The sequence below is a fragment of the Mustela nivalis genome (genome assembly GCF_964662115.1).
Source record: "Mustela nivalis genome assembly, chromosome: 12".
NCBI lineage: Eukaryota > Metazoa > Chordata > Mammalia > Carnivora > Mustelidae > Mustela > Mustela nivalis.
In genome coordinates, this window is record NC_139031.1 from 986,101 (window position 1) to 1,004,950 (window position 18,850).

The 18,850-nt window shown below is 56.4% G+C and overlaps 1 protein-coding gene across 3 annotated transcripts in view; it reads left to right on the forward strand.

The window, feature by feature from the left end:
* Positions 1–18,850, forward strand: part of PTPRN2 (protein tyrosine phosphatase receptor type N2) — a 684,967-nt gene that overhangs the window by 433,372 nt on the left and 232,745 nt on the right. The gene's annotated exons all lie outside the window — the stretch shown is intronic.

The window sequence follows — 18,850 nt, forward strand, 5'->3', positions numbered from 1 at the left end:
CCAGGATGTCCTCCTGCAAGGTGCCTGGGTGAGATCTGAAGAGTGACACCGAAGAGTGGCCACGCAGCAAGCGAGGCTGACGCGGGTGAGGGAGGTGGCAGCCCGCAGGAGGCGGAGGTGGTGGAGAGACCCGAGGGAACCGGAGCACGGCCATGTGAGGAAAGCCGCGCGGCAGGGCAGGGCGGGCGCCCTTGCAGGGTGGGGCGCAGTGTGTCGGGGGGTATGTGCAGGGTCTCTGGGGACTTGTACACAGGGCTTCACGTGCCCGGCTTTGCGTTGTAGATGCTGCCCCCCGCCCGGCCTCCGGCGTCCGCGTGGGAGGAGAGGCCAGGATGGGTGACCAGGGAGCTGCTGGAGGGACCCTCAGGAGTCTCTGCCGATGACGGGGTGTGCGGAGCTGGGACAGCATGTGGCCAACAGGTTCCAGTTCGGGCAGTCGCGTGGACGGCGGTGATGCCCACAGAGCCCATAGTCTTGCGTGCTGGGTCCTCAACAAGACGGAGCTAAGCCCAGGGACTCTCAGCATGTTTTTAAGTGACCTGAGGCGGAAGAGCTTTCCTCTGCCCGTGGACCCGCACGCAGGAGGGTTGTCGGGGCTGTGGTAAAGCCCCTCGGTGACGAGAAGCTTCTCTGTGGGAGATGTAGGGGCTTTGGCGCTGGAGATTACCTCCACATTCACTTGGTCTTGTTCATTGGCACTTATTTAGAAACAGGCTCCTTGTGGGTTACAAACCCACGTTACGGCCGTGTCGGCGCACATTGTAAGGGTAACTGAGCAACTCTAACGGTGCGTCCCGGTACTAATGGATATAGACCCTAATAGCTCCCAGTTGATCCTGATTTAGAAAGTAATTAGTAAGACGTAACTACATTCCTATGATGTTCCAATCAAAGTGTCCACCCTGCAAAAAACAAATGAACAGAAAAACCCGAAATGTGTGAAGAAGCGGGAAAATGTGATCCAGATTGAAAAAAAAGAGAAAGAAAAGGAAGTGGTCGTTAGACACAGACCCTGGACTTTAACACGACTGCTGTGAGTACGCCTGAGAACGTCGGAGGAACATGTGACCATGTGATTGGGCACACGGGGACCTGAGCAGAAAACCAGACACACAGAAGACCACGGGGAGGGCTCAGGAGAGAAACACACGTGTCAGGTGGAAAGTTCATGGCTTGGACTTGACGGCCAAGGAAAGGATTAGCAAACTGGACGTCAGACTGACACTGTCCAGCCTGAGGATCCAAGAAAATTATCAGGAAATAGAGCCTAAGTGAGCCAAGGAGAGTTGAATGGACTCACGTGCACGTCACAGGATCTCGGGGACCAGAGAGAGAAGAACCTATAGGCAGCCCGCCCCCGGCGGGGAAGAGGAAGCCCCGCGAACCCCGAGACAGACGACCACCAAGAGAGCCGTCTGAGACCATCCGAGTCAGGCTGCCGCTTCCCGCCCACCACGCTCGCCCAGGCCGTGCAGCCAGGCCTCTGCTCTCAGACGGTCCGTGCCGCTTGTGTTCTGCCTCTGGGGCTCCGCTTGAGAAGCACTGTGGTGGTGGGACTCCCAGAACCAGAGTTCCAGACACAAGTGGAGACGGCTGTCCCTCACCCACCGGCAGACAGGACGCACGAGCTCCAGGGCCGCCGCAGAGAACATCCTTTCCAGGGGTGAGAAGCGGGAGAAGAGCCCTTGAAGTCAGGTGCGGGTGTTCAGTGGTGTTGAGGGCACATGACCCCAGCAGACCTGCCCCAAGGCAGCTCCTCAAGAGACCCCGTGACCGGAGCCAGGCCCGTAATAGGGGAAGGGGGATCAAATCGGGCGATTTCTCAAACCCCTTCCTGCTCTCAGTGTTTGTATCGAGGCGTCACTGTCTCCCATGGTTTCCGTGTTTTCATGCTCTTCCGAGGTCCCTGGCACACGTGATCGATCAAGGTGGGTTTCTCCTCCTCAGCTGGGGCTGCGGTAGCAGGGAGTCAGTGGACAGAGGGACCGTAAGTCCCTGTAAGTACACAGACGCACAGATGACGTAAATCAGACCCGTTCGTCAGTGCCAGCACATCCTCGCGAGCTCGAAGCCGTCCGTACCAGGGCGCCCAGGGCCAGTGCGCGTCCTGGAGATCAGGACAAAACCCCACAACAGTTTGCAGGAAAGTGGGGCTCTCGCTCTGGGAGAAGAGGCTGAGGAACCAAGCCGAGAAAGAGCTCTGTGGACATCCCTGGTGCAGAACGCTGCCAGCGCCTGCCTGCTCCTCCCCGTTCCCTTTCCTCAGTATCGTCCCGTTTTCCCAGCTGTTCCAGGCCGTGCCAGCAGCGGCCGGCTTCTCTCCGACAGCTCCCTGGTGCTGGCCAGCCGCGCTGGCTTCTCCCAGGGAAGGGGCCAGAAACACAGGACCTCAGCGCCCCAGCCCCCGGGGTCAGAATCTGCGTTTTCACAAGGTCCCAGGCCATTCCTGTGTCCTTGGCAGTTGGAGAGACACCCCTCTCCCAACCACAAGGCACCTCCTGGTTTCTGCTCACCTCCCCCAGCCAGGTAGGGCTTGCCTCCAGCGACAGGGACCTGGGTCAGATCGGCCGCGGGAGAGCGTGGAGCCCGGCTGGCCGGGACCCGTCGTGGGCTGCTCCGACAGTGCAGGCACAGCACATGTGGGCATGCGGGCTCTGCAGGATTCTGGATTCCGGAGGAGATTTAAGCTACCGCGGCGAGGGGCTCACCACAGCTGCCTTCGCTCTACATTAACTCTCGCATCTGCCTTTTGGGACTCTGGCTGCAAGGCTTTGCCGCCTAAAAATGGAATGATACATGTTAATCACGCAGAGTGGGCGAGCTGGACAGTGAGCCGGGGAGTGGCGAGCTCCTGCTCGGCAGCACAGGCCTCGAGCCCGCTGGGACAGACGGCCTCCTCGGCAGCACAGGCCTCGAGCCCGCTGGGGCAGACGGCCCCCTGCCTGGCGTCCCCGGAAGAGGCCCAGGCGTCATCTTCTCTGTGAGCTCCGGACTGGGAGCCTCCATGCCGCAAGCAGGCAGCTGCCTGGGGTCCAGCTCTGCTGCTGGCCCAAGCCTGGGGCCTCTGCGGATATCCTGGGACGTGCGGGTCCCAGGAGGCTCCCAGTAGCCTTTGGGATCCCCTCTCGCTGGTTGGTGTGGACCAGCAGATCTGTCCGTCGGGCCCGCTTGCTCCGTGTTCCTGGCTGCGTATCTGCTGGGTGAGGGATGGGCTGTGAGGCCTTGGAAGTCGGATGCCCGTTGACTTTGCCTCCAAAATGTGCAGGACCTTCAGAGGGCAGTTTCTGGCCCGTCTGGGACCGGCTAGCGCAGGCAGGAGGGTGTGGCTAATGTTCTCTGCCTTTTTTCCCATCAAGTGTGCTCAAGTGTCCCACACTCCACCTGTCGCGAAGGAGCTTGGCTCTGCGTGGATGTCCTGTGGCCCGGGGAGGTCCAGCCCCAGGTTCGGAGGGTCCCTGAAATGCAGCCTTGTCCTGCCCAGACACACCCGGTCTGGGCAGCAGCGGAACTAGTGGCCCGCGCCTCCTGCTGCACCTGCGCCGGCTTGCAAGTGGATTCCCAGGACTCACCTGGTGGGGCTCCTCTGCGTGAGACGCCGTCCCCGGGGGAGCTGCTCTACCCCTGGGCCCTTGACAGCATTAGGGTCACACGAAAAGCCCAGAATGGTATATTTGTAGACCTGCATGGAAACACACACACACAGTTTAGGCTAAATTTCACATTAGACCCTGGTCACTAATAAATGCGTTCACCTAAGTAAACGGCCGCTGGGGTCTTTATTGGAAGGGGGGGGCTTGTTAAATGCCGGGGGAGGCAGCCACGGGGACAGCTGCTCCCAGAGCAAGCATGGGATGCTGCCTTCGTTCGGAAGCACACGTTCGTTTTGCTCTGGAGCAGTGAATAGTTTTGTAAGCGGACCACCACGAGGCTTAGCCGTGTAGTCTGTGACTCAGTGAAGCAGTCCTGACGCCCTGAAGACATTTTCACAACTCGTGTGACTTCAGCGCACTGCCAAGGACGTGACACGGCCCCTCCTGACGGGCCGCGGAGAGCCTCGCCTCGCATGGAAGGGGAAGAATGTAATCTCGGCACAAACGCGGCTCCCGCTCCCCCGGCAGAGAAAGCGCACGCTGGACAGTGGTCAGAGCAAACTTGCGCTTGCGGCTTTGTCCTCGGCAGTCTTGCCTAGACCGCTGCTTGGCAGGGACCCAGGCCTCCGTGTGGGGTTCCCGTCTGTACTTCCTGGGTAGCCCCATGCCGCGGGGTCAGGGTCCGAGCCCCCACTGGGCTCTCAGAGCGCACGCCTGCGGGCAGACCTCTGCTTTCCGCCTCGCTGCACCTCGGGGTTGAGGTGTGGGCCCCGTGGGCAGCAGAGGGGGTAGCCGAGCCGTGCCCTTCGGTGGCTCACTCCTCCTCTGCCTGGTCTCCTGGTTTTTAAAAGCCAAAACCCAGAACACCAGTCGGCTGAGTGGGGAAACAATCATCGCTCTTCTAATTCCCACTGACCGTTCCTCCGTAGTAGTAATCTTTGTGCCGTAGGGTCCCCTTTCCCTGAAGCTCGCCGGGCCTCCGGGCATCTGCCCAGAGGCCTCTGAACCTCAGACAGGAACAACTGAATCTTAACCCTTGATTTTTGTTTTTTAAATAGGAACAGGTTTGCCTATTATTTAAGTAGGCTTTATTTTTAGAGTAGCTTTGGGTTTGCAGAAACATCAAGTAGAAAGTAGGGAGTCCTCACGCCGGCCCACAGCCCCCAGGGGTTGTTGTTTCGTGGCTGTGGGACATTTGTTGCACTTGTGAGCCAATGGTGACACGTAATTACTGAAAAACGTCCGTGGTCAGTGTGAGGGTTGGTCTCCATGTTGTTCTGTGGGTTGTAAGAGCTGCTTCGAGACCTGCGTCCACCATTACAGTGGTCTGCCCTGCAGGTCCTCAAAGCTCTCCTGTCCACCCCGCCCTCCCTCGACCTCGGGGGACCCTTATTGTTCTGGTCTCCATAGTCCAGCCCTTTTCAGGGTATGAGCTGGAATCCCACAGCATGGCGTCTTCACTTAGGAAGGTGCCGGAAGGTTCCTCCAGCCCTTTCCAGGGTATGAGCTGGAATCCCACAGCATGGCGTCTTCACTTAGGAAGGTGCCGGAAGGTTCCTCCATCTCTGCACAGCTCCGGCACTCGCCCTCTTTTCACCCCGAATAACATCCAATCGTCTGGATGAAGCACAGTTTGCTCCTCCGTCTCCTGAAGGAGTCTCGGCTGCTTCCAAGTTCTGACAATCGCGAATAAACCATATGCACAACGGAGCAGCGCGCGGCCGTCACCAAGGACGGACACCCACCGTTTGCATGGACACGGATGGGACTGGAGGGGACGATGCTGAGTGACGTAGTCAAGTGGAGAGAGTCGGTTATCACGTGGTTTTACCTACTCGCGGATCGTAAGGAACAGCACGGACGACGTTAGAAGGAGCAGAAACGTGAGGTGGAGGAAATTTGAAGAGGGAGGGATGAACCAAGAGAGACTGTGGATCCGGGGAACAAACGGGGCGTTTCAGAGGGGAGGGGTGGGGGATGGGTCGGCCCGGTGGTGGGTACTCACGAGGGCGCGGACTGCACGGAGCTCTGGGTGTTATACGCAAACAGCGAATCTCGGAACGCGCCGTCAAACAGTGATGACGGACGGTGACGAATGTAACGCGGTAATGGTAACGCAGCTGCTCGGGGCACCCCCGTGCAAGCACCTGTGAGCGTGTCTGTTCTCAGCTCCTGTGAGCAAACACCAAGGAGGCGGCTGCTGGGACGGCCACACAAGCGTGTCTGGGTCTGTCAGGAGCTCCAGTCTGGTTCCGTCCCCAGCAGCGACGTGAGACCGTCCCTGCTTCTCCATGTCCTCAGCAGCAATTGCGCTGGGTTTGGGCCATTCCGACAGGCGTGCGCTTGTGCCGGGGGGCCGCAGCCGGCGTACTGACCCAAGAATGGGCAGGTTCTGAGCTGCTGCGGGAGGGCACCGGCCGCCAGCATGGGGGAGGCAGCTGGTTCCTTCAGCATCTGAGCCTCAACTTTGGGACATGAACCCATGGGGTCATTTTGATTGAAGATGCCATGTCAGTACCCCCACCCTAAGGGAGCTCAGTCAGCAGAGCTCTTACTATGCACAGATCCAGGACGGGGGTGCGGTGTGGGAGGGCGGGCGGCCTACCACCCCGCTCGCCAGTGCCAGGAGACCGCGCGCAGGCTGGCGAGCACTTCCCATCCGCAAGGTGGCTGCGGGGGTCACTCCTCTGTGGGCTCAGCTCCGAGTGCTTATTTGGAAAAGGTCCAGGCAAAGCAGAGCAGGAACTCGGTCTTACCGAAGCGCCCTGACCCTGGCTGCGGGCAGGCTGCCACAGTAAGATGCACGGACGGCAGCTCAGAGCCACTGCCGCTCTTCTCATGCCAGTAGTGCTGTCTCCTTACATTTGCGTTTTGCTGATGATGCGTGCCGCCGAGCGGGCCCACTGTGTGCCTTCGTTGGTGACGCATCTGTTCAGATCAGGAGCCCATTTTTACTTGCACATTTTGTATGATTTGTGTTTTGTGTACATGCAAGTCCTTTGTCTTGCTGTGTCCTCTGCAAACATCCTCCCGCCCCCGCTGTTAGTTTGCTTGACCATGTCTTCTGCACAGAGCGGTTCTTCACTGCTGCAAAGTCCCACTTGTCAAGATTTTCTTTTACGGATCCCACTTTCAAACACCCCCCCCCCCCAGTCTCAGAGCATCGCATGCTACTTGTGGGTTCACCCATGGATGTGTTCTTGTGGAAACTGTGCAGTCCGTGTCCCGCTTTGTTCTCTGTGTGAGGACGTCTAGTTGCTGCAGGACCGTCCTCTGGAAGATTGTCCTCCCGCCAGGACTCGTCTCGGCCTCTCTGTCCAAGCTATTCGTGTGACTGACTCAACTTCTGACTCAAACAAGATGGCGCAATGAAATGGGTATTTTGCTCGAGAGGCTTTGGAAGTTCCAAACCTTTTGGCTCCTGAATATTGAAAGGACAGAGGAAACAGGCAGGATCTCGAACCGCCCTCAGTCCACCATGGTCACGAGCGCTCCTGGCATGGACCTTTCACACCCTGTAGCTTGTTCCCTCGTCCAGGGGCCTGCATGTGCCCACGCGGTCACAGACCCCTCCGAGTTCTGGATGAACTCTGCACCGTCACGGTCAGACTCTTGCTTTTCCTGAAGGAGACTTGACTGTTTTTCCTTTTTCTTCATAGTTATCTACTCAGACTCTTTCTTCAGTCTTCGCTGATTGGTGATTTGTGTTTTCTTTGCTTATAGTCGAATTCCTCAAGAGTTCTGGACATTTATACATAAGTAATATTATTAGCTTGTAACTCTAAAGCTTTCACCATCCTTTGGTTGTGTTTTCTTTTTCATTATTAATTTTTGGTCACTTTAAGGTTGGAGGTGTCATATTTTTCTCTGTATTTGACTTCTAGTAAGAGTTCATGTGTTTTTTGTCTAAAATACTGTTCTTGGATTTATTCACCAATCCTAGTATTTTATAGTTTATTAATGATATTTTTACTTATTTCTGTTCCTTCCCTCGAGTCCTGACACCTTAATTTGAACTCCGCGTTTTGTCCCCTCGTTTCTTCAGTAACCGTGAGCTTTGCTACCCACACCTACCATGCTGCGAGCTTCGGTTTCCTCCCACAGTTCAGATTGAAGCTTTCATATTATCATCTGCGAGTACTTTGAAATCATAGTTTTGATTTTTTTTTCTTTAACCTAAGAGTCATTGAAGAATGTATTTTTCAGTACCCAACTGATTGGATGTTTATCTTCTGCAGTTACTAATTTTTAATTTTATTAGATCACTTATATAAGTTTGACTGTTTGGAACTTGCGAAGGTCTCCTCTGAGGCCCAACACCTGATTGTTGCATTCTAGTTTCTTCACCATGGAGTCTGACCAGTTGTAACTGAGCTGTGTTCGTGTGTCTCCCACATGGGCTGGGGAGACCAGGGTCAAGTCCGTCTGCCACTTATTAGTTGTGTGACTTCAGGGAAGGTACTTCTGCCCTGAAGTAAGCTCAATCTTCCTCACTCGTGCACATGTCTTCTGGGGCACTTCATGTAAGGCAGTGAACGTGCTGGTCACCGTCCTCAGAATGAGGGCAGCCTTGCGCATTGACTGCCATGGGGTTTTCTGTCTCTCAGACCATGGGAGGCACGTTGGTTCTTCTTTATTAATTTCAGCATTTTGTTTTATTTCTTGGCACACACACTGTATCTTACTTCTGGATTATTTTAAACATTAATTTTCCAATTACCTTACTTATTTCACTTAAAAATAACTTTATAATTCTATATTGTCTTAATGTTAACATCATGGCACTTCTTTTATTTCTGCTTATGTTTATCATATTTTCCCTACTCCTTAAATCTGTAATATCTCTGACCTGATTTGTTTTAGATGTGTTTCTTATAGATAATACTTTTGACTTAAGTGAGAGACTTTGTCCTGGGAGTAAAATTTAACCTGTTTACATTTATTGTCATAACTACGCATGTTTTTAATTCATCATCTTGTTTCCTGCTTTGCACATTCTGTGTGTCCTTTCTGTTTCTTGTGGTGTCTGTCTTCAGCCGTGTAGATCATGGAACGTGTACTTTCTCTGGTAAGCCCTACAGACGTTGCAAGTGTAGTTTGGATCCATGTGTTCTAATTGCGAACTTCAGGAGGAAAGGAATTCTCTCATCTTAGATGGCACCTGAGGGTATCTGCCTCCTCCACACTCTGTAATGTGGAGGTCGAGGTCAGCCTTGTGTGTGCCATGATCAAAGGGTGTCTTTACCAGAGACTGTGCTCACAGGTCTGGGGAGAGGTCTAATGAAACTCAGAACCTGACACTACCACAGTGCATTTGCAAACAAGCCTCTTTGGGGGGCAGGTTCCAGACCTTGTGCCTGAAGAGTGTCAGAAAACATGTTAATGAGGGGATGTGGCTATTTATCCCGCTACCTTTTAATAATAATAATAATAATAATAATAATAATAATAATAAAACCTTCATCAGATTTCACTGAGATTTGCATTGGGAAAGCCAATTACACAGTGAAATTGGTGGAAAATCTTCTGACGATGAGCACCTAGCCTCAGCTCCACCTGCTTACTTTAATGTCTGGAGATAAAGGAGAAGGAGAAAAACGTCCATGTTTGCAAACACCATGGTCCTTCCCATGGTCCTTCCCATCCCCGTCATTTTTATTGAACATAGAAGTTCGCCAGGACCCACGCACTGAACATTGCTGAAGATAAACATTGTATTTTAAATTACTGACGGCAACAGGCAGACTGGAAAAAATCATTTGAACAAATTGAAAACTGAAATGTTGATATCAGATATTAAATTAATGTAAGTGAGATTGAAACAATATCTAATTAAAATAATGTGAAAAATGACTTGGAAATTGAAGCTGACATTAGCTTTTACCAGCTTGTCATTATTATTACCATGTGGCTAAGCTGCATTTTCACAGAAGCCCTGCTTGCTCCCAGGAGACTTTGCAAGAGACCGACAGAGGAAAGTCTCACTTATTTATTCTGCTACGGCTGGAACACAAGGGCTAAGGGAGTTTTCTTGGGGACCCGAGGCGTGGGGTTGGACAAATCGACCTTCCAGTTTCCAAGGAGAAAATGTATTCCAGACCCTCTGCTCTGGTGGGGACATTTGGGGCTGGAAAGGGTTCAGTGCCTTCAGTCTATATGGAGCATTAAAAGGAAAAGAAAACCCCAACTTTGGAATGGCAAAGAGATGGAGACAGAAACGTCCTTGCTGTGGTGGCCCCCAGCAGGTGGACAGATAGATGGTCACGGCTCCTGGGTCGGGTCAGCTCGGGGACGTGGGACGTGTAGACAAACGTGTGGTTGCCGCTCCTCAGCTGGGCCCCTCGGGGACGTGGGACATGTGGGCAGGTGGACAGCTGTGGTCATGGTTCCCGGCTGAGAAGGATGATGACTCTCCCAAACCCACAGATTCAACAAAATTTTCACAAAAATCCCAGCAGATTTGGGTATTTTAAAAAAAAATTTTATATTGATTTGGCAACTTGATGAGCTGATTCTAATGTCCTTGCTAGGAGGTGTGCAGAGCGAGAGCGGCCAGGCACCCGCGGAAGGAGTGAGGGTCGGCCTCCCTGGGAGGTTGCAGAGGCCGGGGGACAGCGGGCAGTGGGCGCCTGGGGACAGGGACGCAGGACCCGGGGGGTATCCACCTTCCTGAGGATCTGATGGGGTTGGCCTTGCAAATCAGAGGGAATGGTGACCTTTTCAGCAAATTATCCTGGGAAGACTGGGTGTTCAATCAGGGAAAAACCTTTCCTCTTGCACAAAATCCGTTCCTGGACGGACGTGGGAAAGCAAAACGTTGATCTTTTAGAAGAACCTAGAGAATGACAACTTTACGATCTCGGGACAGAGGAGTTTTTGAATAAGGTACCCAAAGTGCACACCTTAAAGAAAGTGATAAATCAGAGTGTATCAGAACTAGGATATTTATGGGGTGCCCGGGTGGCTCAGTCCGTTGGGCGTCTGCCCTCGGCTCCAGTTGGGATCCCAGGGTCCTAGGGTTGAGCCCCACATGGGGCTCCCTGCTTAGGGGGGAGCCTGCTTCTCCCTCTGCCTCTGTCCCTTCCCCAGCTCATGCTCCCTCTCTCTCTCAAATAAATAAATAAAACCTTCAAAGAAACTACTGGGAAATTTATAAAGCCAAACCACAAACCGAGATAAACTGGTGAGAACCCACGCAATTGACAAAGTATTAGCGTGGGATATTTCAAGAAATCCTGCAAAGCAATAAGGAAAAGTCAAATAATCCAACAGAAAAATGGGCAAAAAGCACAAACACGAATTTTACGTGGGAGGAAGCATGAATGGTGCGTGACACCCGGGAAGACACTGACCAGAGGTCAAAGGAAAGCACCGGGAGGCAGGCGCTGACCCCCAGGCTGCTGGCATAAGTCCGGCACACGGAGGGTGTCTGGAGCCACGCAGACCGTTACAGCCTGAGCAAAGGAGTGGGAATGGATGACGTCACCGTGGGACGTCTGCGTTCCAGCCACTCCACCGAGAAAAGTCTGTCGTGTGCTGGACACGTGGGCGAGAATGCTCCCGGTGGCCCCAGGTGGGAGCTGGTGTGAAATGAGGAAGGAACCACAGGGTTGTCCGTTGGATCAGGTGCTTCAGGGGACATAGAAGATGTTCCAGACGCTCGCAGTGCGGCCCCGTCGCAGGGAGATCACACAGGCCACACTGCCATGCGAAACCTCCCGGGACCCGGGACCGGGTTAGCAACCGACACCGGTCGGGGAGAACCTACGTGTTGTTACCCCCCCGGTGGCATTCAAACCCAGCAAAAGTGAGCAACAGACACGTGTGGAAAAGTCTCTAGAAAAGGAAGCTCCAAACCCAGAATTCCAGGGAGGGAGGTCTGACGGGCCCCTGGTCGGGGCGCGAAGGCTGCGCCGGGTTCCCAGGCTCGGGCTCTCCCCCAGGGTGTCGGTGTCACGGCCTCGGCTGTCCTTGTGCCTCCGAACCAACGTGTGTTTTACAAACATTCATTGGTCTCTAATATTTAATGAAACATAAATAGAAAACATTGGTATTTTTGAATTACAAATCAACAAGTCACATTTCCAGCTATCAGGAGGTCCTCAGGGGCGGCCGCGACACCCATGGCCCGGTCCGGTGGCGTGTTCAGCGACGCGATGTCTGCTGCACGTGTGCAAGCGAATGTGTGTCTCCTTTCTCTGTGGAAACACGTCTGAGCGAGGCTCGGGCTGTTTGTGTGGAAACGAGCATTGCTGCGTCGCTCCCACTGTCTGTGGTGGGCCGTGTTCACACTGAAGGGGGCGTAGTGGAAGAGTTGGCTCAGGGCAGGGCTGTCGGGGGTCGGGCATCAGCTTGGGCTGTCAGGGGTCGGGTATCAGCCTTGGGCTGTCTGGGGGTCGGGTATCGGCCTTGGGCTGTCGGGGGTCGGGCATCAGCCTTGGGCACAGTGACACAGACCCTGGCTGCCCCTTTCCTCTTCCTGGAACAGGCGACTCCCAGCTCCCTTTGTCCAGCGCCTCTGGACACCAGGGAGGCCGAGATAGGGCCGTTTCCAGCCAAGGACAGGACAGGCAGTGCACACCCCCCTTCTGTTTTTCCCCTTAGAATTAAGCCTTAAGTGGTTTCTCTGTCGTAGGTAATTGCCAGGACAGTAGTTCTGTTCCACGGTCATTTTAGCTCTGCCTGACGGTTAGCAAAAATAAATATTCAAATATTGTGGCAACACATTACGTTCAGACGACTTGATTCGAAACAGGTAGCATCCAAGCATCTTCCCGTGTTTCAATTATGGCCATTCCAGACTCCTGTGCTACCTGCCGGGCCGTCGGGAGGGTCAAAGCGAGTGTCCACGCCCACCAGCGTCCAGGAGCGCTGGACGGTTACGCGCTCATTTGCTCTGACGCCAACAGCCCAGTTCTGTGTGGCCGCGAGGAAGACGGGAGGGTGGCGGTCGAGTGACGCACAGGGACGTCCACCTCTGGACTCGGGCTTGAGCCGGCACGGGACGGCAGGTCCCGCCCGTCAGATCTCCAGGAGGGCATCCCGGCCCTTCTTGGATTGACGCTTTGGTTCCAAAACGAGCGAGGCCAGTGCCAGCAATACAGCGGTGACGTTCGGTCACGGTCACGGAGCACCACCACCACCAGGGACGGCCCTCGCTGACTCAGGTCAGCAGTCACGTGACCGTTGGCAAGTCATCCCCGGTGTCCTCCTGTGTGCCCGCTGCTGTCCTGGGCACTGGGGCTATCCTGCCATGGCTCACATCCTAGTGGGCAAGGCAGGAAGAAGGGCTAAGTGGGCCGTCCAGGGGAGGCCGCTGCTCTCACTGGACAGGCCAAACCCACCCATGAGGATGGTGAGTCCTGCGGGGCCTGGGCCCCCGGAGCAAGCAGCTCTTCAAAGGCCTAAAGCAGGCTTGTACCCCAGGGTGTTCAAGGACAGAAGGAGCCACAGTTGCCTGGGGTCAGGTTGGGAAAGCTTTGCACCTGCCACATGAACCCTGTGTTGTTGGGACCCCGAGGTACGGCTTTGCAGAGAGGAGAGACAGAATGGCCTGCCTCCCGCTCTGGGCACCGCGAGTTTTCTGTGCTGGCCGTCGAGGGACGGTTGCTGGAGGGCCCCAAACCGCCACACGGAGGCCCTACGCCAGGGTTCTAGTATTTAAATATCTGCCTCAAGTTAACGAGCCATTAAAAAATCTGATCTTCGTACTTTGAATACATATATTCATAATGAAAAAAGTTTGTTTAAATATGCATAGAGCTATACTTTTACTTCTGAAAGCCAGCCAGGTAGTACAAGTCGGCTGCACAGAATTCCGTCACGCATGTTTGGGGTCTCTTGTTGCACTGGCAGAGTTTGGGGAGTGATAACAACATGTGATTCTTGATTATCGCACATTTATTTACAAATGTCTTTGCTTCCCTTTTTTTAGAAAATTGCTAATTATATTGTTTAATAAGATTTCATAAAGTCTGTGCGTTTAGATGGAAATGATCCAAGTGTAAGGACACAGAGTATAAAATGAGAGTGTGTTTTTATGAAAAATACAAAGCACATAAGAAACCAAACATTAAAATTATGTACGTATCTTCAAAAAGGACAATTTTCTTTAGCAGCACCCAAAATGGACAATCAAAGGTAGATGACGAATGTAGTCATAGATACCGAAGCTTCAAATCAGAACTATTCGGAAGGAGGAGTTTGTAATTCTGTGTTTTGAAAACGTAATCCAGTCGTCGTGGTCGTCGTGAGGATTAACTCCCTCTGGCTTCGGGAGACGCCGTGCGGCGCACGGCAGCGAGCCCGGCGCCCCAGCCAGGGCGTCTCGTTTGTGCAGGAGAAGGACCCCTTCTCGAGGATGGGGCTTGCTGTGTGGAGCGGATCTGAGCGCGCGAGGACGTTCTTGCGGGGCCGAGGCCCGGCCTCCCGCTGCTGCTCCGCCGGAGCGACGCAGGACGCCCAGTGAGCCATGGACACGTGATTAGCCCGAAGACTCCCTTCAAGGCCCAGTGTCAGGACACGGCCTGTTTGCAGAGCCTGGTGAGCAGGAAGGGCTCTGGAGGAAGGTCCCCTCACGCCCACGAGAAGGTTTGCAGCTGTAAGACCAGGGCCCGGCGTCCACCCACGGAGCCCTGCAGGGCCTGTGCCTGTTCCTCCCTCCACGGCCTCCCCCGGCTCCATGGCCCCCGGCCGTACGCTCAGGCCCCTTCCCCCTACCACGGTGACGGTGACCGGCTTGCACGTGGCTACCTATGGGGGCCATGGCCCTCCTCCCCATATTGACGGGGTTCCTCGGACCACCTGTCAGCCTCTGGCCGGGGCTCCCGGCCCGTCATGGGAGGCTGCAGCTCCGTCGCTCTGAGAGTCTTGTGCTCCTAGGGGTAAGGGGGACACGTGAGTGCCCCTGCAGGGATATCCTCACCAACCAGCCCCTCCCCATGGTCTGCGCTGTTTCCAGTCTGTCGGCGACACCCCCAGTGCCAGACGCCACCAGGCACACAGCATGTTAAAGGCTCTGAGAAGGCCAGCAGGTGTGTGTATGTGTGTTTGGCTGTGTTTAGCTCTGTGTTTCCCAAACCCGTGAGCAGAGGCCTCCTTTCTCCCCAAATACCTGTTACCGTGTGGAGAGTGGCTTATGGAAATGGGCACCCCGGCCTCTGGCTGCTTCTTAGAAAAGGCCTGTGTGAGGAAAGTGTGAACAAGCAGGGACAGTTCCCATTTCTTTCTAATTCCTGCCAGAGAGGAAGCCCTGCCCTCAGCAGTCTGGGCGCAGTGTTATTTCTAGGGTGGGATTGGGGGGCTCAGGGGCTCCTGACCCCGTAACACTTCTCTGCCCCCACCAAGGAAAGGAGGGCGTGGACAGGGCAGCAGGGCCAGGGGCCGTGGCACCTGTTGCACGGGACAGACCCGCTCCCCTCTCTCCCTGGCATGGGCTCCAGCCGAGCAGGTTCCAAGTAGAGAGTCACCCCAAAGCAAAGTGCACAGCGACTGCGTAGCTGTGCTGCTTTGGGGGGCTGACCCCAGGTGAAGGGGCCCAGCAGGCCCACTCTGAGGTCCCCGAATGACCTGGAGGCTTCTCTCCCTCTCACGGACGCCCCCCTGGGTGTAACCGTGCAGCAGAGTGTGGGTACGGTGCAGATCTGAGCCTCAGGACTGGTGGTTCCAGCTCTGCCAGCAGCCGGGCTCCTTTCACAGGGCGCGGGGCTTCCCAGACGGGGGCGGTGTCCCCACCCGCGTCACCTGCCCCCTCCGCGTTCCCTCCCTGTGTTCCTGCTGGAGCTCGGCCACTCGCTGTCCGGCCCCCACTGAGATCACAGAAGGGATTGTGCACACCCTTCCAGTTAAAGTGACAGGGCCAGAGGGAGAGGCAGGTTCCCCCCACGGAAGCCTCGTGCTTAATCACAGGGAATCCTGCATAAATTGTCCAGTGCCAGGAATTATTCTGATAAATGAAAACACTAATTAAATAGGCTATTGTAGAATTTTGAGAACATCGTAGGGTTCTGCTTCTCCAGGTCATTTGCATATCTGCATCTAGTGAATTTAATTTTAAAGGACTTCTTTTTTGTGTTTGGAAACCCTTTTTGTCTCCAATGAAGATAAAAATGGGCTTTATACACCGTTCTCGGTGTTATTAAAGCGGCTTCTCCCAGGGTCTCTGCCTCCCGGCCCTGCCAGCTCCACGTCCGCACTGGGCCGTCGAAATAGCCCACAGCCGACATTCAACGGAGAGCCCGGCAGGAGAAAAGCTTTTCTTTTTCTTTAAAATGTCTTTTACCCAAAGCCTGGAAAGCATGGCAGCGTCAGCGCGGCATTCCCAGGAGGTGGCCTCCACGCAGCCAGCGGTGTGGCGTGAACGGTGTGGCGGCCGGACAGACGGCCCGCGGGCCTGGGGGCAGCCATGGGGGGCCGGGCGAGGCCGGGGACCTTCCTGGTGCCGTTCGCCCCGAGGAGGGGATTCAGAAGGGAAGTGTCCGGCCCGGAGCAGATCCTGGGAGCACGCGCGCCCCAGGATGGCGTGGAGGAGGGGCCCGGGTCCCGAAGACTGGCTCTGCCCTCACGCCGGGCCCGCGTGAGCAAAACAAAGCACGGAAGGGCCGTCGGCGGACTCGCGTGGGCGACGCGGGGCTCGGGTTCTCCATCGTCTCCACCAGTAACGACAACAAAACAGAGAGGATGTGACCCCAAGCCTGAGAAAGGACAGAAGAGCACAGGCCACAGGCGCCACGGCCCTCAGCTGCCACAGGGGCTGCGGACGGGGCAGGAAGCCCCCCATGAGGCTCCTCGAAGAGCCGCAGGTAGGGTTTCTGGGACGCAGCACGGCCGCAGGTCTCCGGTGAGGTCTCACGGGCAGGACACACGGCCCCGGGCTCGCTCTGAAGCACCGTGGCCCACGGTGGCATTGAGGGGGGCCCTGGAGCTAGGGCGGCGTCAGCAAGACCCCGGCCGCTCTCGGAAAACGAGGAAATGTGGGGGCGGAGCCCGTCTTCTTGAACGAGGGCGGCGGGTGCAGGTCGCGAGGGTCGATACCGCTCTGCAGCATGGGTCCAGCCACGGGGCTGTGCCTCCGTTCGTCCTCGCTGTGTGTGTGCACAGCCATGCGCGAGGAAGACGGTCGGAGGCCTGCGTCCGGGGCGGCTGACAGCCTGAAGGAGCCGGGGAGCGGAGGGACGGCCGGACGTCGCGAGTGAATTAACACCGGACAGACATGACGTCCTGAGGGGACAGCGGCGGGACACTTGCCTCTCTGGTCCGTCACGAGTACACGGCCGCTGCGGCACGCTCAGGGACCTCCCAGACGTTCCCAGGGTCCCCCTGTCGCCGCGATCCCGCTGGGCCACACCAGGAGCATCGCGGGCACATCCAGAGCCCCTCTCGGTGGACCTGGGGCACGCGGGGCCGCATCCTGCCTCGTGGGAGGTCCCCAACAGTGTGTCCGCTCACCAGGGCTGCCCCGCTGGCCGGCCATCGCGTACCTGGCATGCCGCCCCGCCGCACGTGGAGAGCCGGGGAGGACGGACAGACAGACGCGAACCCTCTCCTCGACGACCTTTAATCTGGCTGATCCTGAGAACGAGCTGGGGAGGGGGACGGGAGCAGGTTCTTAGGAAATGCGGACTTCCGGGTCCACCTGTGCGTTTTCTGATTTGAAGGTCGAGAGACCAGGAAGCAGCGGTTTTCCCTGCTGCTGAGGGACGTCGAGTCACACTGGGAGGCACCGTGGGCAGCGCGGAGGACCCGAGGGAAGCGGCAGAGGGCGGACGTCGTGGGGAGAGGACGGGCGTCGCGTGGCTCGCAGAGCAAATGAGGCTCAGTCCGGGGGTTTGTGGACACGGTGGCACCGACGCGGGAGCCAGACCCTGACCTGGTCACCAACACCTCGCTCGTGTTCGCCCCGAAACCAGCGGAAGCCGTGTCAGTCCACACAGCGTGATGGTTCCTGGGCGGGTGGTGAGCCCACACAGCGCTGCCGGAAGACGAGCAGGACGCCGGCGGCCCCGGGAAGGGCTCCGTGCCTCGACGCCAACACTGCTTTCCGCGAGCTGGGTCAGCAGGGTGTTTCCGGCGCGGGGAAAGGGCCTGCCCGAGGGCCTGGGGCTCCGAGGCACCTGGGCCTGTAGGACGGGTCAGCTCAGCTGCTTGTGTCCCCCGGAGACACAAGGGAGAGCTTGTCTGCTCTGTGGGAGGGTCCAGCCTTCCCCTGCACACCGGGGAGTGAGCAGGCGTTTGGGCAGAGAACACCAGCATTCGGCCTCCGGCTCGTGCGGGAGACACGGGCCCGCGGGTCCATCCCTGGCCATCTGCCTCGTGCAGGACGCTCTGTTGGCACAAACCGGGACGGTTTCCTTAAGGAGGGTCCCAGCAACCTCCTCACTGCTGGGCGGCAGGAGAGCCCGGGCTGCCCACCCCCCGCCCCCACGGGAGGTTTGCAGACTCTGGGACTGCGCTGCCTGCGCCGCGTGGCCGGGCTGTCTGGAGTGTCTGTCCTCGCTCGGGGGCGGTAAGCGGAGAACCTTCTAAATTCTGCCTTCGTGTGCTTCCTGTCCCTCAGCCCATCCGAGAGTTCGCTATTACGCCCCCAAAAGTAGCTCGCCATTCGGGAAGATGTTTCCTCTGTTTGCAGAAGGACATTGGAATCGATCACGTTGTATTCTGTCCCTCGAAGACTGTCCTCCTCCAGTCGGTGTTTCTGTTTGGGCCACCGCCTCGCACTGCCCTCCCCCTGCTCCCGCACGGCCCCGTCAGACTCAGAACCAGATGGGGCTCTGCGGGCCTCCGCCCCAGTGCGGGGATAACCACCTGCCTGTAAAAGGAACGTGCGTTTGTCCTAGGGGAAACTTCCGACGGGACGACGGACGGCCCCCAGGAGGGGCAGGCGGGCGTAACAGCATCTCACCCCACCCCCGCACCCGAGAGAGCCCCGTCACCAGGTTAACGGGGTGGACGCGACAAGGGGAAGTGATCGATCTCTTGTTCTCGTTGGCGTTAGCCGCGGTGGCCGGGCACTCTCCACGCTCCGGCTCTGCGGTCAAGTCTGTTTCTCCCGGTTTTTCATTTCCAAAATGACATGGGCTCTGAGCAAAAGACCATTTCTATAGATTTGTAAGCCCAGACCAGTTGCTTTGTGACGCAAGGTCTTCCTGAAAAAGTTGGGGCCGGGGCTTGCGGTGCCGGCGTCGAAACTCCTGAGTGTTCACTTCCATCCGCTGATTGTTTCCAGAGCTCGTGTCTCCTTGTCTGGCGGGGCGGCTTGTCCT